Source organism: Helianthus annuus, chromosome 13 (genome assembly GCF_002127325.2).
Source record: "Helianthus annuus cultivar XRQ/B chromosome 13, HanXRQr2.0-SUNRISE, whole genome shotgun sequence".
Classification (NCBI taxonomy): Eukaryota; Viridiplantae; Streptophyta; class Magnoliopsida; order Asterales; family Asteraceae; genus Helianthus; species Helianthus annuus.
This window is the reverse complement of record NC_035445.2, coordinates 40,105,887-40,131,625: the sequence shown is the minus strand read 5'-3', so window position 1 is coordinate 40,131,625 and position 25,739 is coordinate 40,105,887. Positions and strand designations below refer to the sequence as shown.

Below are 25,739 nucleotides of genomic sequence, written 5' to 3'. Positions count from 1 at the left end.
GCGACGTCTATCCGCGTAGCTTTTCTGTCTGTCTCGAGCCGCCTTGATACGGTCTCGAATTTTGAATATTTTATCGGTAGTTTCTTGAACTAACTCAGGACCTAACATTTGTTTGTCGCCTAGTTCCGCCCAGCATAGCGGAGATCGACATTTACGGCCATATAACGCTTCGAATGGTGCGACTTTAATACTCGTGTGATAACTGTTATTGTATGAGAACTCCACTAAAGGCAAGTGAGTATCCCAATTTCCACCTAAATCCATCACACAAGCACGCAACATATCTTCTAGAGTTTGAATTGTGTGTTCACTTTGGCCGTCAGTTTGGGGATGAAAGGTCGTGCTCAAATTTAATTGGGATCCAAAGGCCTTTTGAAAAGACTGCCAAATCCTTGACCATCTCGGTCATAGATTATTGACACAGGTACACCATGTCTTGCTACAATTTCTTTGAGATAGATTTCAGCTAACTTCTCAGTACTATCTTTCTCACGGATAGGCAAGGAGTGAGCTGACTTGGTTAATCGGTCGACGATTACCCAAATCATGTCATGACCACGAGAATTCCTGGGTAATTTAGTTACGAAATCCATAGAAATATGTTCCCATTTCCATGTAGGGATTTCGGGTTGTTGTAGCAAACCAGAAGGTTTTTGGTACTCGGCCTTAACTTTAGCACATGTTAGACATTTTCCAACGTATGTCGCAATATCACCCTTGATATTAGGCCACCAATAAAATTCCTTGAGATCGTGATACATCTTATCTGTTCCAGGGTGTATCGAATACTTGGATTTATGAGCCTCATCAAGAATTAGGCCTCGAAGACCACCAAAATGAGAAATCAAAATTCTATTCATGAAATATAAGGTTCTGTTCTCTTTCGATTCTAATTGTTTTTCCATACCTCTAAGCATTTCTGCTTTGAAGTTTTCTTCTTGTTTCTCTCCCCATTCAAATTTCTTATCTTTTGAGTGAGAGAAGTAAGGGATTGTGCAATCTTCGAGAAGTTCTCAATGAATCTTCGATAATAACCGGCCAATCCTAGGAATTGACGTATTTCGGTCGGTGTCTTTGGTGCAATCCAATTCTTTATGGCCTTAATTTTCAATGGATCAACATGTATGCCTTTCTCGTTGACTACATGTTCGAGAAATTGAACTTCGCAAAGCCAATATTCGCATTTGGAAAATTTTGCATATAGTTTCTCCTTTTTCAACAACTCAATGATAGTTCTAAGATGGTGCTCGTGTTCGTCCTTGTTTCGTGAGTATATCAATATATCATCGATAAACACTATCTCAAATTTGTCAAGGTAAGGCGTGCACACGCGGTTCATTAAGTCCATGAACACCGCTGGTGCATTTGTTAAGCCAAAAGGCATAACAAGGAACTCGTAATGACCGTAGCGAGTTCGGAATGCCGTTTTTGGAACACTTTCTTCTTGAACTCTGAGTTGATGGTATCCTGATCTCAAATCGATCTTCGAATAATAGCTCGATCCTTGAAGTTGATCGAATAGATCGTCAATCCTCGGTAATGGATACCGATTCTTGATTGTGAGTTTATTCAACTCCCGATAGTCTATGCACATCCTAAAACTTCCGTCCTTCTTCTTCACGAACAGTACTGGAGCTCCCCAAGGTGAGTGGCTTGGTCTGATGAAACCCTTATCCAACAACACTTGAAGTTGTGTGGATAATTCTTGCATTTCCGAAGGAGCTAATCGGTATGGAGACTTTGCCACAGGTGCGGCACCTGGAATTAAGTCTATTCGGAATTCGACTTGTCGTTGTGGTGGTATTCCCGACAAGTCTTCTGGAAAGACTTCAGGAAATTCCTTCACAACTGGGATTTCTTCAAGTTTTAGCTCCTTGGCCTTCTTGTCAACAATGTGCGCTAAGAATGCTATACATCCTTTTTGTAGGCACTTTCGGGTTTTCATGCAGGAAATAATTCGCAACGGTATTTTGTTTTTCTCACCGGGAACAAGAAGTGTTTCATTATTAGGAAGGGGAATTCGAATGATCTTGTCGTAACATACGACTTCGACTTGGTTGGTAGATAGCCAATCCATTCCAACTACAATATAAAAACTACCTAGTTGAACATGTATTAGGTCAATTTTTGAATTTTCGTTTTCCTAGTTCTAAGGAACATCCTTTAACTAATTTATCGGATTCAATCACCTTTCCATTCGCTAATTCGATAGTGAATGGAATATCTAGTTTAGTTGACTTTAGTCCAAGTATATCTTTAAATTCTAAAGATATAAAACTAAAATTTGCACCGGTATCAAACAAAATAGAAGCGAAATAATCGTTGACAGGGAACGTACCGGTGATTACGTTGGGATCCTGTCGCGCTTCTTTAGCTCCAACCACAAAGGCTCATCCGCGGTCTTTGTTTTCTTTGGGACAGTCCTTCCGGAAATGTCCCATACCACCTCAATTGAAACAGCCTTGGTTTATTTTTCCATCGTTCGTTATCGTTTCCGCTGCCTCTTTCCTTCTTAACCACCTTGTTGTTACCCCAACATTTTTCTGTGCGGTGACCCATTTTCCCGCATTTATCACACTTGGTGGCTTGGCATCCGCCATAGTGGTGATAACCACACTGTTTACACTTAGGTGCATTTCCATTATATTTCTTACCACTCGTTACAGTTGTGGCAACGAATGCCTTGGTTTTTCTTACTCGTAGGGGTTTTCTTATGTTTGTTGTTCTACGTAGAACCTTTCTTGAAAAATGAATACTTTCTCTTATTGTTACTCGAAGTAGACTGACTCCACATGCGTCTCCTTTTTCACCGCACCTTTATTCAGTTTTCTGATCCTTACTACATCCTCCTAAGACTTAAGGCAAGAGTTATAGCCTGAGCAATTCTCAATATGGTTCCTCCAGTTCTGCCGTTGTTTGCAGTATGGTTTGCTTCATGTTGTACGATTGCTTCTGCAACTCGCTGGTTCAGTAGAGCATCAAGCTGAGCTCGTGTTATAGGTAAGGGTTCCGTTTGGGCTTAAAAAGTGCTACTTGGTTCTGGTGCCATGATCTTCATATATATATATAAAAATATATATCGAAGAGATTAGACATGAACGAAAATATAAACACATCGTCACGCACTATGATCATAAGGTCAAGATAGATCATATTGATACTTATGCAAATCTTTCGCACCATATTCATCACATCCTTGCAGGGATGTAAAAAAAATTACAACAATGTGTCAATAAGAAAATACCAACTTATATATGCCATGTCACCTTTTTACGATTATTTTTGTGAAGAAAACAAAAATAATCTCGGAGTTACATCACTTCCGTCGATACAAGACATATAGTAATATATAAAATAAGGTGAAGTATTTTCTTCACATTGTTCCTTGATTGATACTAAGTCTCCAAGTCTTCAACAGTCTTTAGTCTTTCACAAAATCAGGTATACTTCCCAAAAGTTAGTAATTGAACATAACTACCGTGGTGTGGGATGTGAATGTGAAGACATAGAAATTAGACCATGAAGGCACGTAACCTCCTCCTCGAGACAAAAAAATGTGCCTAATGGTGGCAGTCGAGTGGTTCTCAAGGGTATGAACGTGTTCCTCAAATGATAGAGGCGCTTTGTGGAATGTAGATTGTGGAGGTACTGGTAGGGGGAAAATGATAGTAATGGGGCATTCTAGGGGAGGTCGAGTAGCAGAAATCTGAGTCTCAAGATCATGGACTCATCGAAAAGGAATACTAAGATGAATCTTCGAAGATAAAACTCATAGTTTATAGTAATACGCGAAAAATAGCATGGACGATAAGGATTAGATGGGCTCATGTCCGGTGGTGGAGGTTGAGAATGTGCATCAGAATAGTAAGGTGGAGAGTCGTGGTTGATAGGATGTATGTGTTGTCCATATGCCTTAGCAGGACAACCATCTGTTCAGGAGGGGAAAACCAAGCAGTTGCCTCTATCCTTACAGTATGTATTCCATACTCTATGGACCTTGGTCGTCCAAAGTAAGGAAATCCTTCGTCGCATTAACTCATGTGACGAATACATTGGTATTGTTTGAGCTCAACAAGTTCCAACAAAGTTATTATGATTTCTATAGATGTCGAATGGAATATGGTAAGAGACTTGCGCCATGGCTCGTGCCATATTACCCTTTGAGACAAAACGAATGTCAAATAACGGATTTTATCGCAATAACTCCAATAAATATGATAAGGTGTTATAGGCATCGTGAGATTAACCCAAATGTTGGAGTTTTAGAATGTTTGAGGAAAATCCTTCCTGGATGGTTTTCCTAATTTGTTTGCTTAGATGACTTGTCTCAACTGACTTGTGACATAGATCGGATGCTAGGCATGAAATCAATACGTGTAGTTTTTAATGTATTGTGGGGAGTCATAGTAATCACCTTAGTTAGCGTTCTAAGAAATGGAAAAATTGAATTCTCAAGTAACAACTTCAAGAATTTTGAATAGGCAGTGATCATTAGTCTGACCCGCAGGGCCCACCAAGATTTCCATCCACTGCAAGTTATTATTACGTGGGCCCCCGTAATAATAAATTGCCTTGTATGGTCACCCTAGCATTCCCTCGTTCAAAACAGACGATCAGTTGGAGAGGGGAACATGACTGTCTATTTACCTTTAACATAGAATGGAACTTCATGATGGTCCACGCGTTAGTACTTGCAGCCATCGCTCGCGGAATGGCACGAAGTTAAGAAATAGAAGTAAGAGGATTCATAACAATAATGGCTGAATGGGTACCTTCAAGATGAGTGTTTCATCTTCCTTGTCTTGACAAGAATGCCACCAATCATGATTAATATGAACCATAGGGACCTCGTTCCTACTAATAGAGTATTCGTCCAAGGCTACCTCCTCCGCCTCATTGTCAACATCGAGGTCAGGCATTTTCCGTATCCGAGGGAAAACAACCGTCTTTTATGGAGTGTCGAGCTCAGGGTTTCACTTAGGGACTATGCCCTACCATAAGCTCATCAACAGATGCGAGGTCAATACGCTTGTTATGAGAGTCCAGAATAATAATAGAATTTGAATACTAAGATATCATGGTTGTGGCAAAATAATCCATACAACGTACACATGTGAACAACTTATAAATAATCGATTTTTGGACAATCGTACTTTTGTTTTCATCGTTGTTTATATCGTATATCGTTTCCAGTTCGACTTATTGTTATCGTGTCTAAACCCCATAGACTTGTACCAAATAAACTAGTCTTTGGTATCACCGTTTCGAACTATCGTTTAGTACTATCACATAGTATCCTTGCATTATCGTTTCGAATTCATCGTTTTGTATTAGTGGACGCTTTGTAAAAATATAATGTAGAACGCTTGTTGTAAAGAACATCATTTTGAAATTGTAGACCAGACTCAAAAAGAATCTTAGTTCACTACAATTGATGCTCTGATACCAGGTCTGTCACACCCCGATTTTCGGTTTATGCGGAAGCGTATGGCGAGGTGTGACGAGAGCGGCAATCGTTACAATCAATCGAGTAAACAACACATTTGAAACATAAAAGATGTTCATCCATACATTTGATTCGAAATCATAATTTACATTACATATTTCTTGTTTGAAACTTGAAACAACAACAACTTTAACCACATTATTCAAAGTTCAAAACATAACAACCGAAAACAGATGACATCACAAAAGCTTGCGTTCTTGATAACCACTTGAACATATTTTTCCAAAGCCGTCCACTAATCTCCTGTAATACATGTTAATTTTGAAAACGTCAACAAAAGTTGAGTGAATTCATGTTATTTTGTTTTTGCATCAAATGAGTCTCCAAAACATTTGAAGTAATAAAATTCGTTTTTGTATAGTATGATAAAAAAAAATTGTATGATCATTAGTGTGTTGCAAGGACACTAATATGTATGCCGAATAGGAGGCAACCAAACCTTGACAATTTATCGTGTGTGTCAACGAGACTAGTTTGGACACAAAGGCACTCTTGACGATCGTGGTTATCGTTGTCGTTAAGAGTGGGGCTTGCCAAAACCCAAATAGATCTATCCGTTTGTTCCTCGGTACTTGTTTATTCATTAATGGCCCCTTTATTTTAAACACCTATCCGCATGTGATCAAAATAGTTTCATCGTATTATCATACTATTTGTAACATGTATACATCCCCGAAGTTTAAAACTATAAACATTCAAAGTAAAAGGGGAAGCATGAACTCACAGATTTGCGTTCCATGCAAATCTCTATTCGATTCCTTGTTCGCGGTTCGTTTCTCGACCTACAAGTGTTCTAATCTAGTTAGACACTTAGGTTTGTTTTTGTGTATCGTACAAATATTCTATCTTGTATTTTGTTTTTGTGTTTTCGTATATATATAACTTCCTTGTATATATATATATATATATATATTTATTTTATTTTATTTGTGTTTGAATGGGCTTAATTTTATGTTTTAGAATTTAAGTCCATTTTGGGTATTTGGTGTTTATGGGCCTAGCCCAAATAACTTTGTTTAAAAATCCCAAATAACTTTGTTTAAAAATATGGGTCAATCCCAAATTAATTTGTAGGAGTGGGCCTTAGCCCAAAACAAGTAGGCCTAGCACAATTTAGTTTATAGTTGTGGACTTAGCCCAAATAACTTGTGTAAGAATGGGCCTAGCCCAAATTGTTTTCTAAAATATATCTAGTCCATAATATTTGTAAATATTGGGTTTTTAGCCCAAGTATTTTGTAAAGTGGGCTTTAGCCCAATTTTTACTAAAAATACATTTTAGTCCATTGTTTTGTAAAAGTGGGCCTAGCCCAAATTTTATTTATGAGAAATGGGCATTAGCCCAATTTTTAATTTATGGACTACTTTTTAAAATGCAAAACTTTGGGCTAGTGAAAAATAATAATAGTAGTACTTGTATTTTTATAGAAATCTAATTTTTATAAAAATCATTACTTATGCCATAGTTGAACATTTTAGTGCATAAACTTGTGTGACGGTTCGTATTTTATTCTAGTCATTTACTACTTGTAGGTTTTATTTATTCGTACCGTTTGTCCCGTTGTGTTGTCCGTCACGTTTTATCATTTGCTTTGTTCGTGCCATTTTTGTTTGTCCGAAAGTCCATATAGTCCAATAGTGTCCGAATCTGTCCGTTTGTGTTTTCGTGTCCAAGGATGGACATTTTATTTCGTTTTCAAGTTTATATATACATTTTGTAATTTTTTTTTATGGATGTGTAATAATTTTGCATTTGTTCCTACTAGAACTAACATATCATGTACACATCAAAATATATAAACTTATGATACTTGATGAATATTTTGTAAGTACACATTTTATCCAAAAATATATACTTGTCATTTTTGTTTAGAAATCTTTTTATAAAACATGGATTTATGGCTTTGTCCAAAAATTGTTTAACCATGTTTAAAGACCTCAAATAATAATTTTAGTCGCAAACTTCTTTGTTTAACAACTTTTAATACATCACAAAATTTATAAAAATTTTGCCATAGTTTTATTTGAAACATGGATTTTTCCCCAAGTTTATACAAAACTTGTTTTCAAATTATTTCAATACAAAACATCATCAAGTATCAATATCTATCAAAATTTGTTAACAAAAGTAGCATGAACATGATATTGTTCTTAACTTTCCCAAAAAGGAAACTTTATTCCTTATTTTTGCCAAAAATTTGTAAAACAAGATTTTATGAAAAACTCTTGTTTTAGATGTCTTACAAAGTCATTTAAAGCATAAATGTGCATTCAAAACGTTTACTACCAACATATTTCTTGATTTTGATCCTTTCCAGAAATGGAAATTTTATCCAAGAAATATTTCGAAAATTTATTTTCTTAGTTTTAAATGGTTTCTCATATTTTACTAACATGCATGTTCATAAAAATTCATGTTCATTCCTTTGTTGATGAATCTTGGTTGATCCTACATGCATGTATGTAGATCATATTTTTGAGTAAGAATAACCGAGATTCAAGTTTATTAGTCTAGATTTCTCCAAGTTCATCTCATAATCATAGAAAAATCATGGTTAAAAATAATGATTTTTAGTTGTTTCTTGTTGTTTTTCTTAAGTGATGATGAACTTGTAAAAGAAATCAAAAATAAAAGTAAGACTAGTGTAATGTTCTTACAATTTTTGCTAGGAAATAAGGATGAAGATAAGAAAAATCTTGATGATCTAGGGCTTCTAGTTCCACCAAAAATGCTCCAAATAGCTTTACTAAACTCCCTAGTATCTTGTTTCATCCATGAACTTCCATATTTGCATAAATTCTTTGAAAATTGAAATGAAAGTGATGTAGGGGGTGTTTGGCTTTAACGATTTTAGAGAGAGAGGGGTAAGAAGTTGGTAAAGTTTGATGGTTTTGGGGATATAGGAAGATGGTGGAGTGTTAGAAACAACTTGGCCTTGGAGAACACTAATCATCTCTTTAAGCTTCCAACACAACAATTAAAAGTGAGTAGGCATGTGGGGGTCCCACATGTCACGTGAACAAGGAAAGGGGGAAAGAAGTTTGCATTTTTTTTTTATAAAATCTTGATTAAATATATAGACTTTCATAACATTGATATTTTATATAAAAATATTTACAAGGTTTTAAGCCTTCATATTTTAAAGTAGTGTGACACTAGGTAAAACTAGTCCACCAAAATTTTTAGTTTGTTGTTCGGGTGAAAAAGTCGGTTCGGGTCTTGTACCGGGTTAAATACTGACATCGTGTTTTGTTTGGATAAATACATGACAAAAATTATTTTTGCACTTGATTTATTATCCAAATAATTAAGTCAACTTTTTAGACTAAAAATTTTATTATTTTTGACACGGTTCCGGTACCGGCTTTGCTGACTGGCAGTTTACTGAACTAGCCGTGCAGCTTAACGCAATAAGATTCGATTGCGGATTTTGTGTCGTTTTTAATACCCATTATATTATTTATGTCAAATAATATTTATTTTTGGGTTTTTCGGACTGTTACTGTTTCATTCTACGGAATGCTGTATCTTTCCGTAGGATTGCTGTATTTATCTGCGGACTTGGACAATTTGGTTTTAATTGGAATTTTTGTAAATAATAAGGCACAAAAGTTTTTTTTTTATAGAATATTGTGTAGACATAACTGTATGTCTTGTTTTCATTGTGTCAGACCGTACCGCGACTAGTACTGACAAGTATCGTTTATTCGCATTCCTATTGTTAGTCTAGGATATTGTTTCTAATCGCAACGGATTCGTTATCATACTTCACTATGATTTTAGAAACTCCTAGACTCTCAAGACTTTAATTAATTAAAATTAAGTCAAATACGCGAAAATAATAGTCCAAATAGTTGTTCAAGTTGAACGGAATTACTGGAATTTTGCCGTTTGTCACATATGTGACACAAATACCTTCTAATGGCTCAATTGTCAAACTCACCAATACTTTGATATAATATCCACTGACACAATGTATAGTTTGTCAAACACCTTATCTTTAAAGACTCCTTTTTCAACGTTCAATCAATATTTTAATCAATTTCAATAACTCAAATAAATCAACAAAGCAAACTCTAACTCAAATACCCAGAAATTTGAAGAACAAGATGAACTCAGATGAATATCCCGATGAGTTTATGAGTTTATGAGTTTACCGGCCACCGGAAAATTTTCCGAACACAATTTTCACGCAAATGTTCAATAAAAAATCCTTTCTTAACATGTATAAAAGAAAACTAACAAGATTTTTATAAGAACAATCAACAAAAACACAAGATTTTCAAAGATTTAAACCTGATTTTTCTAAAAATATAAACTTTTTTGTTTCAAAAATCAAGAACAAATCTGGAAACACATGAAAATCTACTTGGTTTTTACAAGGAATCGAGCCAACGCTCTGATACCAATTGTAGGTCCACCCGGAGGATCGAGTAACCTCTATTCCCTGTTTTCCGACAAACCCGAAAGTGCGGAATCCAAACGGGTAAGTTAAACCAAGTTACAAACACAAAAACGACAAACACGAGATTCACCGATTAACACTGCATTGTATTAATCTAGAAAACGGTTACAAAGCAATGTCTACAAATGGTCTCTGTAAATTCTCAGTGTGTGTGTGTTACAGTGTGTTCGCTCTCAAATCTATTCAGACTTGCACACAGTGTTTGCCTTCTGTTGCTGTATATATACTGAATGAGACTGGCGAACCTTCACATGTGACGAAGGTTGATGATGAAGCTTCACATGTGAAGAAGGTTGTAACCTTCTTCATGGGGAACCTTCATCATGGGGAACCTTAAAGTTCATCATGGGGAACTTTAAACTTCACCATCGGGACCTTTAAAATTCACCATGGGGAACTTTGTCAACAGCAAACAACTTAACAGTTAATGGACTAATATGGATACTGCACACACGCAGTTGCATTTACATCGTACATTACAAAGTAAACAACGTACCAAGTCAAGATAGGAGGATATCTTGACTCCGGCCTTCACTTCCTAGCTGAGTCGAACTGGAAAGAACCCGGAGCAATCCGTGTCCGCACAATATGCATCAACCCTTAGACAGGCCACTGATTTTTTTGAGTTTTGAAATTTTTCCATGTTTTTGAATTTTCAAATTTGGATTTACTCCCCCTAATCAACAAACTAAAAATAAATTTTAAAAACACAGAGATATTTACAAAAACGGTTTTCCGATGCGGATTACTCTTGTTTTACCTCGATGCCGTTTACCAAAATTAATTTTAATGAGAATTGATTTATCTAATTATGGAAAAAAAATCAGTTGGCATGACGGTAAACGGTGTGGACCAAAACAACATTAACATGTTTCATATTGAAACAATCACGTGTGAAGTGATATTCGAGATCAATGTGTTAGGTCAAAGAGTGTTGTACGAGAGGATAATAATTCATAAAGCAGCTTAAATATCGACAAGTATAGGAGAGATTAGAAATTCAAAACCGTATCCTACCTTCGTGCATTGCAAGGAATCTGAGTGCTCTCCTAAACTGGATATCCACCCGGTGTGGATTTCCGAGTCGATTTTTGTTGCTACTTCAACTAGCCCAGACATCTCTTCACAGCAACATGATCATAAACCTCCGGGTCCGGCTGGTCTTCCACATAGCACCAGCGAAGGGCTTTGTCTTTCTCTTTGAGAAGTAGTGTGCGGTTGTTCAATCCACGCCAAATCATCCGCACACCCGGTTGGTTTGATCAACAAACACATTTTCTTCAATCACACCGTAGAGAAAAGTACCCTACACATTCATCTTGTGGACTTGTGGACTTTGAACTTCTTGTGAAAGAAAAATCCATGAATCTTCAAAAAGCTTCAGACGTGCTGCAGGTGCGTACTTTTCATTGAAATCTTTCATGTCGACCCGATCAAAATCCATAACAACCAAATTTTGGCACATTTTTCATCTTGTCGAATTTTTCAACTTCATTCAACCACATTCTTTCACCATCATTCCTTCATCGGAATTTTGTCTTCTTTTCTTTTTCCTTTCTCTCCATAAATGGCAACAATATTCTCCTAGATGTAACAATATTTCGGAGCCTTATGTCGCCGATCTTGTGCATGGACGATCCACTATCAACAATCCTAAGACTATCAATAGTTCCTCCTGGAACATCCTGCACACTCATTCAGAGATTAGTTGGAGAGGGGGACCTAAGCCTTCACAGACTTGGGTCATCCGTCATCATCGAGAATTGTAACATCCATTTCCCGATGATTCGGTTGTGATGTAGGACCAAGTACCTCAAGATCACGAAGTTCATCATCAAGTTCTTACAGTTATGATACTCCGAGGTTTGTTGAGCGGAGATCATGCTTTGAATGCGGTGATTATGGCCACATTGTCAGAAATTGTCCATATCTCACGAAAGGAAAGGCAAAGGTTGATACCCCCGTGGTAACAATTACCATAAAAGATCTGTTTCACCAAAACAGGACTCTCGTCTTGTTAAACAACCAATTGTAGGTCCACCCGGAGGATCGAGTAACCTCTATTCCCTGTTTTCCGACAAACCCGAGAGTTCGGAATCCAAATACGTAAAACACAAGATTCACCGATTAACACTCCAATGTATTAATCTAGAAAACGGTTACAAAGCAATGTTTACAAGATGCTCATAAACTCTCAGTGTGTGTGTTTACAGTGTGTTCGCTCAAAGAAATCTATTCAGACTTCGTAAGTGTTTCTGTCTGTTGTGCTGTGTATATATAGTAACACCTCGACGAAATCAAGAAGCCGACAAAAACATGGAGCATCACGACGAATTTGATTTCCTCCCATGATGTGTCTTGGTCACATGGGTGTCTTCGTCACTTGTTTGTGCCCCTGACTTCGTCACATGCATGTTGACACATTAAAGGTTTCAACCCAAAGGATAAGGCCCAAGGAAATGGCACAACATGATTTAATGTACGAACATATGAAGTCTCATATTCAGATTTGTAAATATTAGTCAACATGTGACATCATCATGACATCATCATGATGATGTGTAAGCGGGAAACAGTTCGCGGCTTCGTGCTTCGTGTGTCGAACTCTGGGGCGCACGACGGAGGAATGTCGCTACGTCGGGCTTGAGCCGAACCTAACCGAGTCGAACCGAACCGAATCAAACCGAGTCGAGTCGCGTCCACATAATATGTATCAACAGCCCTGATTGAACTCGAAGGAATATAAAAATTCCAATATCAACATAAAAACCAACAAGACGATGGTTCTAGAGAAATTAAATTTTAGATCAACAAAACTGGCTCAAAATTTAAGTAAACGTCACATACAATAGATCTTATTAAAGGGCAGTTAAAACAAATATATTCTGAATATAAGTTACTATAGATGATTCAAATGTGCTTATTACTTGGTTTGCATATTCAATTCGAGGTGTAAATCCGCTGCATCTAGTGAGAAACAAATTGGTTTTGTTGTGATTCTCCTTTATCCATCAAAACCTCACACAACTTCTGGCAAATCCTTTCCTACTTTCATTCTTTAATCATCATGTTGCTTTATAATTAATCCTACAAACCGATGTGATAAGCTGATTAATGAAGAAGGATATATGTTCTTGCTTTAATCTGATTCAGTCAACCAATTTCGATAATTGAACTTCCAAATCAGTAGAGTTGTGAGTCCACCTTTTGATCGAGCAAACTGATTAGAAAATTAAATAGTGATGGTTTTCCTCAAATTGCCAATCGATGGTCCTCTAGTTGAAGAATAGTCTCCCCCGAGGCAATGTTCTTTAACAATTTTTTCAAATTCGGTAGTTAGTGGAACTATGGACGGCTGCAAATTCTTTTTTCTCAATTATGCTTCGACGCTACTTTATTGATTCGAACAAGAGGCAGCATGGCTAGAGCAACTGTAGCCGTTGTAAACCGTCTTAGAAACAACACTTTCATAACTGATCAGCAGCTGCAAAACGTATATACCAAAAATTTCTATAAAACCGGGGGGTCAAAACGTATATACTGAAAATTACTATACGAAAACTACATACTCTCCACTAACGAGCGAAAAGTTCGGGGGGCCGGCCGCCCCTTCCCGCCCCCACAAAGCTACGCCCTTGTGTCTGATAAGCATTTGTTCCTAAGGCAAATAAACGGGTCAGCAGAAGGGCTATTGACATCTGAATGAGCTGAAGATGCTTTAAGGAATATTTTAGGATCACTCTCTGTTGATTTTGATGATGATATGTGTTGGTACACTTTATGTGGATGCGACTCGGTTCGGTTCGACTCGGTTAGGTTCGGCTCAAGCCCGACGTAGTGACATTCCTCCGTCGTGCGCCCCAGAGTTCGACACGCGAAGCACGGAGAGCCGCAAACCATTTCCTGACCACACATCACCATGACATCACCATGATGATGTCATGATGATGTCACACATGCATATATTGAAATATTTGAATTGGACATGCATGACAATTGAAAACGCAGAACTAATTCACGTTGGGCCATTTGTTTCTGTTGGGCCTGTACATCATGTGACCAAACATCACATTACATGCTATTGACGAAACTCCTGCTCATGCCTTCCTGATGATTGACGAAAGTCCAGCCCGCATATGATCATGACAAAACACCTGTTGAAGAAACACATGTTTCGTCGAATATAAGGGTGTCACGAAAGTCCCCTTGAAACACCTGTTGAAGAAACACATGTTTCGTCGAATATAAGGGTGTGACGAAAGTCCCCTTGTTCACCGGAATAATTCACAGCGGAAGCGTTTGCATACATTGGATTCATTTGTGAACCGATTGAATGATCAAAGTGAAAGATAATTGAATAATGGACAATTTCTGTTAAGAAGGAAACTGTCTTGGTGCCAGCAAACATTGCCGGCCGAGTTCATTATATACATAAGGGGTGGCGGTTATGTGGTGGTTAGTTTTGGCGGGAATAACCGCCATATGAACCGATACCAACCACCAGTCACACCCATTCGAATACATCATCATACAGATACACAAAAATATACATATCCTAAGTTTTAATACATAAAATAGATACGAATTATGTTTATAAACTCTAATACTCTCCCCTAAACATAATTAGGCTTACGAGAGTTCTTGAGCACGCTGATATTTGCATCATCCACTGCACCCTTTGCACGGTTAAAGTCGAACCTCCTTCGCATGTTTAGCTTCTTCATTCCCTTCCAGTCGTTTCCGGCAAAAAAATGCATAGTGATCTGCATTTGTACTTGCTAATCCTGCATTCATTGAACAGCCATCTGAATTAATTTGATCTGCATCAGTCACCTCCACCTCGTCCGCTTCACTTTTGCTCTGTCTTGGATCCGCAACCATCTTCACTTCCTCCTTTTCGAGTGCCTTCTCTTGAGTTATTTTGAACTTGTAGTAATATACAAGTACATCCAGGTACATAGCATATATCAGACGCATGTACTCACCATCTTCATATTCGAATCCTGTATCCTTAGCTATCATAGCCCACATTCCGTTCTCGGTGATTCTCCGGTGACCACCTTCCCTCTTCACCACCATATACAAATCTAATAATCTCACTTTCCGATTGTTTGAAACGTATGCAGGCAGCGGCCTTGAACGTATTTCTAGTTTCTCCTTGAGAAACCATTCTATCATGTTGTTGAAGGCAACTTCGAGATAGTATTTGTATTTAATAAAATAATCTTCATCTTCAAGCATATCTAGCAGGGCCTTGCAATCTTTAAAATCTTTGAATGACATAGCTTGTAAAATCAGAATGTTCCAAGCCGGTTCATTCGTTGAGATATTTAGGTTTTCGAAATACTCATTTAAGAAATCAGATTTATACTTCTCATGTTCATGTCCCGTGCTTATCACATACTGTTTTTCTAATTCACCTATCTCCTCCTCTCTAGTCAGCCCTGTATGTCCGTTCCTTCTCTTGTTCAGAGGGACGCTAAAAGTGGGAAATAATTTGCATTTATCTTCGATAAATTTTATTGTAAAACCCTGAGTTATTAGTTGATTGAAACTCAAGACATTTCTGTCTATGTCCGAAGTATAAAACACACTTTCAACACGTATCTTTTCGGACCCGGATATAACATCAACTACACCAATACCTCTAACGAAGAAGAAATGATTTTCTCCAGTGATCGTTTCAACATAAGACATATTTTTTATTCGTTTAAACATGTCTATGTTACTAGAAAAATGGTGTTTAAGAGTTTTACTCACATACCATATGTCTAACCAACATCCTCCATCGGTCCCGTCCATAATGAATTCCATTCTTTGATCAGTCTGATGATTGGTTTCTTCACCAGGATAATTCTGCGTTCAAGTATCAACCGCTTTTCGAAGCAATTGACTTTCTTCATCCTTCTCTTTCTCTTGACATGAGGAAATTCGATGGTCAGGCATGTTGCAGTAGTAACAACGTCGCTGCATCCATCTCCGTTCACGTTTTTCTTCAGTACAGTGCGAACATGGCATCATTGTTGATGAGGGCCTGAGATCGTCATTACTTACATAACCGGCTCTCATACCACTTTCTTGTTCACCGGAATAATTCACAGCGGAAGCGTTTGCATACATTGGATTCATTTGTGAACCGATTGAATGATCAAACTGAAAGATAATTGAATAGTGGACAATTTCTGTTAAGAAGGAAACTGTCGTGGTGCCGGTAAACATTGCCGGCCGAGTTCATTATATACATAAGGGGTGGCGGTTATGTGGTGGTTTGTTTTGGCGAGAATAACCGCCATATGAACCGATACCAACCACCAGTCACACCCATTCGAATACATCATCATACATATACACATAAATATACATATCCTAAGTTTTAATACATAAAATAGATACGAATTATGTTTATAAACTCTAATGTTACCATCCCTACTCCTGTCTCTTCTTCTCCTATCGTTACCATCTTCATCTTCTGTTCCTGTATCTATCTCTTCTATGATACCCGTTTCTTGTTCACCGGAATAATTCACAGCGGAAGCGTTTGCATACATTGGATTCATTTGTGAACCGATTGAATGATCAAAGTGAAAGATAATTGAATAATGGACAATTTCTGTTAAGAAGGAAAATGTCTTGGTGCCGGTAAACATTGCCGGCCGAGTTCATTATATACATAAGGGGTGGCGGTTATGTGGTGGTTAATTTTGGCGAGAATAACCACCATATGAACCGATACTAACCACCAGTCACACCCATTCGAATACATCATCATACCAGTCACACCCATGGTGGGAAATCAATGAAGATCGATCGATATTATACGATTCCGGGCACATCCGGATGTAGAACAAAAACAGAGGATACGGAGACAGAGACGAATTCAACCCCGATCGCATAACTCCGTGATCACAAATGTTGTTGGTGCACCTTTTTGTGTCTGTAATTAGTCTTGTTTATTGTTATATTTTGTACGGTCTTTTGTCGTTTATCGAGTCTGTATTTGCTGTCGACCAAGTCGGATATTCTCCTATCCGCTTGTGTCCGACTTATTTTGTCTCCTTTTGGTATGTGATGATATATGAACAATGCATGTTGCATATAAGGGTAAAATTGTCTTTATGTTTGTGTTTGTATGAAGTTTGCTGCAACTGTCTGTTTGCAGGAAACATTTCAGTTTGTGCAGCCTTCGACGAAACACTTTTGTTTCGTCGAACACCTCACAACGAAACTCACATGTGTGCATTTCATCTTGTTTCGTCGTGATCAACGATGAAACTGACTTGTTTCTTCGACCATCGGGCTTCTTCAGGCCCAACGACTGGCCCAATGTTGTTTGGTCGAGGCCTCTTTGTGTTTCGTCATGGTTTAGGCCAAGGCTGCTATATAAACACATTCTGGTTTCACTTTGAAACAAGATGAGAGCATACCCTTGAAAGTTATTCTGTCAAACTGTGTGTGTATCAGTTGTTCATGGTTCTCATCCCATTTAATCAATAGATTGCATTTCATTGGTTATTTCGTGTTCTTACTTACTGTGTTTGATTTGGCATAGTTACAGGGATTCCACACCCGTGACATTGTTTGTTATAAACAAGGGTTTGGTTTTCGTTATCGATCCTCAGATTTCGGGACCTACAAGTGGTATCAGAGCATTGGCTCTTATCCTTGTTTAAAATCAAACATAGTTTGGTTTTTATCAAGTGTTAAAACCGGTTGTTCTTGATTTTCTTAAAATTGTTCTTGAAAAACTCATATTTTCTTGAAAAAGTGCTTAAAATCTGCTTAAATATTGGTGTTTGCCAAAGTTTTATCAAAAAACTTTGTTATATTGCATGTTCAGGTGATAAAACCGGGTTTTATTTGAAAGTTTGGGCAAATTTCGTGGTTCAAAAAATTGTTAAGTGACCGGAAAACTCATAATTTATGGGTTGTTCTTCATACCTTCAAAGCATCTTCAAAAGTTCTTCAGTGTTCTTGGAATTTATATAAGTGACCATGCCTGGGTTGGTAAGTTAGACATGTTGTCAGTTGTACTGTGTCAGTAAAAGATAAGGTTGTGTTTGAAAAATCTCACCAACTATTTCACCAACCGTCTGAGACCTTATCCACGAAGAAACGAGCAAGCGATGAAACACAAGTGTTTCGCCAAAAGCATCTTCGACGAAACACAAAGTGTTTCGTCATAAGCCATTTCGAAGAAACAGTGTTTCGTGGGAAGTGTTTCGTCAAGTGTGTTATCAATTTTAAACAGAAGGTTTGTAAAGGTGTGATAACATTGTGTTTTCAAGTATTTGATCAGGTATTCTACTTCATACATCAAATATGAGCTGCACAAGTCCGTGGGATTGAAGTATGGACCCACAACCAGGTCAAGATCAAATTTCGGCAGCCGCGTGGGCAAGAAATATGTTTCCTCAACCATCCATAAGTGCAAGTCAATGGGCATTAGTATCGAATCAAAATCAAAGCATTCAGAATCTCTTGCTTAGCAAAAGTGAAACGGGCAGCAACAATAGCCCACCAAAGTTGAATCACATGAACGACTTTCCATCATGGAAAGGTCGTTTCCAGACATACGTTCAAAGGTAAAGTACCGAACTTTGGACGTGTTTCACTACTGCATGCAACCCTGCCCTCAAAGTAGCAGCATCAACTGCAGCGGGTTTTACTAATATGCTTGAAGATGACAAGAAAGCCTATGACTTAGAGAAAAAGGCGTTTGCTATTCTTACACAAGCACTTCACAAAGAAATCTATCATCAATTCTCTTACTGTAAAGACACGAAAACATTATGGGATGCCTTGGTAGCGAGAGGAGAAGGAAATGCAGCTACTAGAAAGTCATGCCATGATCTATTAAAGAAAGAGTTTGAATCATTTCATTTCTTGGAAAATGAAACTCTAAATAATATGACTACATGTTTTTATCATTTGATTAGTGAAATGTTTGCTTACGGGGTTATGGCAACTCAACAGGAATCGATTGCAAGGTTTGCTGATGCTTTACCCCCAAAATGGAGTTCGTTCATTGAGTTGCTAAAGCATACGGGTACTCTAGATACTGTCAATATCTACGAATTCATTCAGAAAGCTGGAGCACAAGAATGACGAAGAAATCCGGAAAGCTAAACGAGCTCCTGTTCCTCAAAATACTGAAATGTACCTTCCAGGTTTCGACTCTTTAGCTAGATCCAGTGTAGCTCAGCAACCAAAACTACAAACAGCGTTTATGTCCAATACAAGTTCCTTTCCGTTTCCTCAGTCAGCTCCTCCTCCGGTTTTCGATCCAAGGGCTTATATTCCTATTCCAACACCCCAACCTCCACCTCAAGTTAATACTACTCAACCTCAGTTCGATCCAAGGGCTTATATTCCTGTTCCATCACAACCACAAGTCCAACCACAACAACAAGCCCATCCACAACAACAGTAAGCTCATTATACCAATAATCCTCCACCCCTAAACCCTAACACGGTCCGAGTCGATACTTCAAACCTCTCACAAGTTCGCATCGAAGTAGCAAAGGAGCATATGGAACTCATTAATACAATGGTCAGTGCATACTGCGGTTTGGTCGCAGGTCAAATTGGAAACATCAATATGACCAATGAAGATTATCAATAGATCGACCGTGAGGAAATGGAGTTGATGGATATAAAGTGGGCGTTTGCGAGTGCAGTTAGAAGGGCAAGGGATTTCATGAGTCGAACAGGAAGAACTTCATTGGAAGGTAAGAAGGATACGAAGTACGGATTTGATATAGATGCGGTTACATGTTTCAATTGTGGCGAAAAGGGCACTCCAAACGTGAGTGCACCTGACCAAGCAAACAAGGCAATCAGAACCCATTCAAAAATCAGACGAGTACTTCCAATGTCAATGTCAATCAAGACAATCGTGAAAGGAGGACGGTAGCAGTGAACAACAATCAGAACCAGTCTAGACCATCAAACACCAATCGAGCATTGACCGTTCAAGCTGACGAAGGGTGTAATTGGTCTGTACAGTTTGGGGAAGGTGATCAAGGAGGAGGAACAACGTGTTATGCAAAGATCATCAATCACAGCAAGCACGTTCACAAGGAAGAATTTTCTGAAAGTGACGACAGTTCGGGTTATACCGGGAGTTTTGATGAAGAAAGTTCTATTTCGGGCGATTATCATTCTGAATCTGATGTGAAGGAAGAAGCAAGTTCTGATGTTGATGACTTATTAATTGAAGCAGAGGAGTTGAAATGTCAGAAATCAGTTCTGATCAAGAAGGCTGTTGTAGCATCTAAAGAAATGGAGAAGTTCTTCTCTGAAGACCGATCTTTTTCTTTTCAAACTGCCTTTATGGCAAATGTCTCAGCCTCTACGAGTCAGGTAAATTCTAAAACTCCTGCTCCTAGTGTTTGTGTTTCTTGTGCAGATTTGAAGCTTGAATCTGAAAAGCTTCATAGGCATAATCAAAGTTTGGTTATTGAACTGTCAAAGTGCAAAGAGGCAAATATGGCATTAGTTAGAAATGAAAAGGAATTTAAATCTGTAATTGAAACCTTAAAGAAAAGTGTTTCCGAAGTGAACAAAGTTGTTTATCATAAACAAGTTAGTATTAATTATTACATTAACATCGTTGAGGAAACCAAAAAGGAACTAGCCATTGCCAAATGCGAGCATGATGCAATCAAGCTCAAGTTGGAGAGTTATTCTAACTCCTGATTTGTTCTTGATCACATCATTGACGTTCAACAACTGAAAGGAAGCAATAAAGGCGTAGGATATAAGAAGTGTACGCCCCCTTTAAGACCTAATTATACTCATATGCCTGATGAAGAGGATATGCCACGGTATAAACCCAGTGTGCCTCTTAATTATGAGGAATTCTCTACTAGCCTGGGGTTCAAACCAGACAATTCTTCAAGAACATCATCTGAGCAACCAGAAACTTCAACATCTACGAAACAAAGTCCTCCAATCATTGAGGACTATGAGTCATTTGATGATGAATCAGAATGAGATATAAGTGATCAGGATAAATCACTTGACAAGATGAAAGGAGTAGAAATTCCAATTGAGAATCATATTCTTTGTGATCCTCCTACTCATGCTGTTCAACCAGTTGTCAAACAAGTGATAGATCCTGTCAAGAATGACAAGAAATCTGTGTCTACGATTAAGAGTAATAATGTGTTCTACACTTTGGTTGGTGATTCTAAAATCTATTCAGATCACGATTTTCCAATTAAAAATGTCAATGCATCTTCGATTGATAAAGTTTTTAAAGATAATACAAACAAGTTTTTGGGAAAGACAATTCCAGGAGTCATCATTACTCAATGTGACCCAATTCCAAAAGCTGACATCAGGAAACAATTTGGAAATAAAAAATCCCAACAAAGCAACAACCTATTGCTTCTAAGAGTAAACAACCAGAAAGGGCCTAACATTTCCCATTCAAAATTTGAAAAAAAAGGAGCTCGTTATCAGAATAAAAACAGTAATGTCAGATTTGTAGCATCATTGGGTACGGATAAAATTGAGACTTTTGAAAACAAATCAAACACCGATTTTGTACAACAAGTCAAGATTTTAAAACGTAACAGTCAGAACAATTAAACTCAACATACAAACGGGTGTGATGAGAAAGCAAGTACCTCAGGTTCTACGGGTTCGACATCTGTTGGTCGATCAAATTCTCCTAAGTTTGTGGAAAGGAGAACGTGTTTTAAACGTGGGGAGTTTGGGCATAACATTAAGAACTACTCAAACACTCCAAAAGATAAATTTGTTGAGAAAGCACCACCTGAAAAGGTTCACCCTCAACGCCGTCCTGTTTCACCAAAACATGATAATAGAACTGTTAAGGAACAAGAAACGAAACAACGACGTCAAAACATCAAAGCTGTCGAAAAGGCTTTAAAATCTGAAGTCAAAACGGTCAAAAGGGAACCAAGTTCTTCACAACCATTAAAACCAGAAGTTTCAAAATCTGTTTACAAAACTCAATCTGGTAAACAAAAACAAACTTGGACACCTAAGACGGGTGATAGTTCAGAGGGAGCTGCTGTTTTTGAAAATCATCAAGAAATCGAGATCACTTTTCGTGATGCTCAGGGACGACCCAAGACCACTAAGGCTTGGATCCCCATCCTCAACTGATCATTGGATGATATATGCAGGATGTTCCAAGAGGAACTTTTAATAGTCATTGGATTGTTGATAGTGGAGCATCTAGGCACATGACAGGCGACTTACGGCTTCTATATGATGTGAGAAATATTAGAGGAGGCTATGTCGCATTTGCTGGAGACAAAGGCGGATACATCACTGGAGAGGGAATGATCTCCAATGGTGTTGTATGTTTCGATAAGATCAATTATGTTCGTCAAATTGATCATAATCTTCTCAGTGTGTCGCAAATCTGCGATAAAAAGTTCACCGTGCATTTCGATGATGCCGGTTGTTATGTGCTTAAACCTGGTTTCAAAATTCCACAAGAATGGATTCTCTTATCGGCTCCAAGAGTTAATGATCTTTATATTCTTGATATGAGCCAAGCAATTATGAAATCTGTGCAAGTAACATGTTTTGTATCAAAAGCTACAGAGAAGGAGTCTATATCTTGGCACAGAAGAATGGGGCACATTCACTTGAGGAAAATGAACCATTTGGTGAAAAACAATCTTGTGAATGGTGTGCCTGTGAGAAGTTATCATCTACAAGATATCTGTGTTTCATGCCAGAAAGGGAAGCAAACAAAGAAGTCTCACCCTTTGAAGAAAATCAACACTGTTAGCATGCCTCTCGAACGTCTTTACATGGACCTCTTTGGACCTATGAAACATAAGACAACATTCGGGGATGCTTACTGTCTGGTGGTTACTGATGATTATTCTAGATTTTCTTGGGTATCTTTTATGGCACATAAGAGTGATACTCCTGGCATCCTTAAGGATCTTCTTACAATGTTGGAAAATCTCTACACGTTGAAAGTTAAGAGGATCAGAAGCGACAATGGAACTAAGTCCAAGAATCGTGTGATGGATGAGTTCTGTACTTATAAGGGCATTCTTCATGAATACAGTTCTCGCTAAACTCCTCAACAAAACAGTGTCACGGAGAGGAAGAATCGGACGATAATTGAAACTGCAAGAACGATGCTGGTAGAGTCGGAGCTCCGTGTTCAATTCTGGGGGGGGAGGCTGTGTCGACTGCTTGCTACACGTTAAACCGTGTTCTTACAGTTAAGAGGCATGGAAAACTTGTTTCGAACTTCTACAGAAAAGGAAACCGGATCTTTCTTACCTAGAACCTTTCGGTGCTCCATGTACTATGATTGAGCCGGATGGAAAGTTTGGCGCGAAAGCTATCGAGGGTTTCTTCCTTGGATATGCGACTCCAAATTTTCGCGTGTGGAATCTAGCAACCAAAAAGATTGAACTATGGAGTGAAGTAAGGGTTCAAAGGTACACAAATCCTGTTAGAGCTCCGGGTGATCCTTGGATGTTCGATTACGATGGGCTATTTGACTCCTTTAATCTGCCAACCCCTTTTACGAAGAATCTGCAGCTGTTAGAATGTTATTCGATAATGACAATGCTGCTGGCTCGCCATTGGTTAGACCTATTATCATTAACCCCCAAGGTTCTAATTCCTTTAATAATACGGTACAAAATGAGGTATTTGAAGATGCTACTGATTACAATGAGTCATCGGAAGATGATGAATATCATGATGCGGCAGAAGGATCTTCAGCTCCAGTTGCTCCTGTTCAAGCTGCTTGTTTAGAAACTCCTCATGTGCAGAATGTAGATACTGCTGAAGGGAATGCATCCACTTCTACACATATTCCCGGTGTGGAGTTGGTGGTTGATCTTAATATTAACAATTTGGGTATCAATGCTCGTGTTCCTGAAAATCCTAAAATGAGGATTCACGATACCCATCCATAGCAGAACATTATAGGAGATGTCCAACGCGGTGTGCAGACGCGTAATCAGCTGAGAAATAACCAGAATGATGCTGGTTTATATTCAGCCATTAGAGAATCTGGTCTTCAAAATGATTGGTCCTTTGCGTGTTACGTTTCACAAGAAGAACCGAAATCTTGGAAGGAAGCCTTAAAAGATAATGCTTGGGTTGAAGCCATGCAGGACGAACTACAACAATTTCAAAAGCTAGGTGTTTCGAAGCTTGTTGGAAAACCGGAAAATTACAAGAAAATTGGCACACGTTGGGTTTATAAATGCAAGAAGGATGATCGTGGAGTAGTTATTCGCAACAAGGAGAGATTAGTTGTTCAAGGATTTCGCCAGATTGAAGGCCTTGACTACAATGAAGTTTATGCACCTGTTGCACGTTTGGAAGCTATTCGGATCTTTCTAGCTTATGCTTCTTTCAAAGGATTCAAAGTCTTCCAGATGGACGTCAAAACTGCTTTTCTTCACGGTATAGTTCAAGAAGAGGTGTATGTCGAACAACCTCCAGGTTTTGAAGATCCTATTCACCCCGATCGGGTCTGGTTGCTAAACAAAGCTCTTTATGGTTTACATCAAGCACCTAGGGCTTGGTACGCAACCTTATCCAATTATCTTCTAGAGAATGGATTTCGATGAGGTCTTATTGATTGCACACTCTTTATCAAGGAACAAGATGGAGATCTTCTGCTGGTGCAGGTATACGTTGATGATATAATATTTGGTTCTACTAATGATTCTTTGTGCAGGCAATTCGAAAGTATTATGCAAGAAAAGTTCGAGATGAGCGCTATGGGGGAGATGAATTTCTTTTTGGGCCTACAAGTTCAACAAACCGAGTCTGGGATATTCATCAATCAAACTAAATATGTTGGTGACATCTTGAGCCGGTTCCAGATGTCAGATGCAATGCCCAATGGTACCCCACTTCCGCAGAATCACGGGATTACTCCGGATTTGAAGGGTGAAAGCATCAACTCCTCATACTATCACGCTATGATCAGATCTCTCATGTACCTCTCTGCTTCGAGGCCTAACATCATGTATCCAACGTGCCTGCTTGCAAGATATCATGCCAACCCGAAGTCCTCTCATCTGTCAGTTGTTAACAGGATTTTTCGCTATTTGAAGGGTTAACCTGACACCGGTCTTTGGTACCCTAGGGATGATAGTTTTGACTTGATTGCATACAGTGATTCTGATTTTGGTGGTTGCAAAATTGATGGCAAATCAACAACAGCAGGATGTCAATTCTTAGGAAATCACCTGGTTACGTGGCAGTGCAAGAAGCAAACGTGTGTTGCCACATCAACTTGTGAAGCAGAATACATTGCTGCCTCCAGTTGTTGGTCCCAAGTCTTGTGGAAACAATAACAAATGTGCGACTACGGTTTTGAATTCCTATCTACTCCTATTTTTGTTGATAACAATGCTGCCTTACAGATCACTAGAAATCCTGTGCAGCACTCCAAGACCAAACACATCGAAATTAAATATCACTTCATACGTGATTGTTTTGACAAAAGATTAATCGATGTCGTTCATGTCCCCACCGATCACCAACGTGCCGACCTGTTTACAAAAGCTTTTGATAAATCACGTTTTGATTATCTGCTTTTGGTCAATGGCATTAAGGTGATACCCGAGTAAACTTCTTTGGCTAATCGTTTTTGTAAATATTTTCTTTAAAAACTCTAAAAGTTCAAAAAGATTTTCGTTTTCGTAACCTTTAAGCATTTTAGGGGGAGTAAATTCAAGAAAATAAAAAAAAAATTGAAAAACCAAAAATCCAAAAAGATGTCTTTACTTTCTG

General features: G+C 38.2%; 1 long non-coding RNA gene across 1 annotated transcript; it reads right to left on the bottom strand.

Moving 5' to 3' along the window:
- Positions 1-5,464: 5,464 nt before the first annotated feature.
- LOC110935324 lies at positions 5,465-8,411 on the bottom strand. The gene is made up of 3 exons (XR_002589048.2): positions 8,164-8,411; positions 6,231-6,288; positions 5,465-5,749 (listed from the first exon to the last, which is right to left on the bottom strand). It is a non-coding gene; the product is annotated as an uncharacterized LOC110935324 (long non-coding RNA).
- Between the last annotated feature and the right edge of the window lie 17,328 nt (positions 8,412-25,739).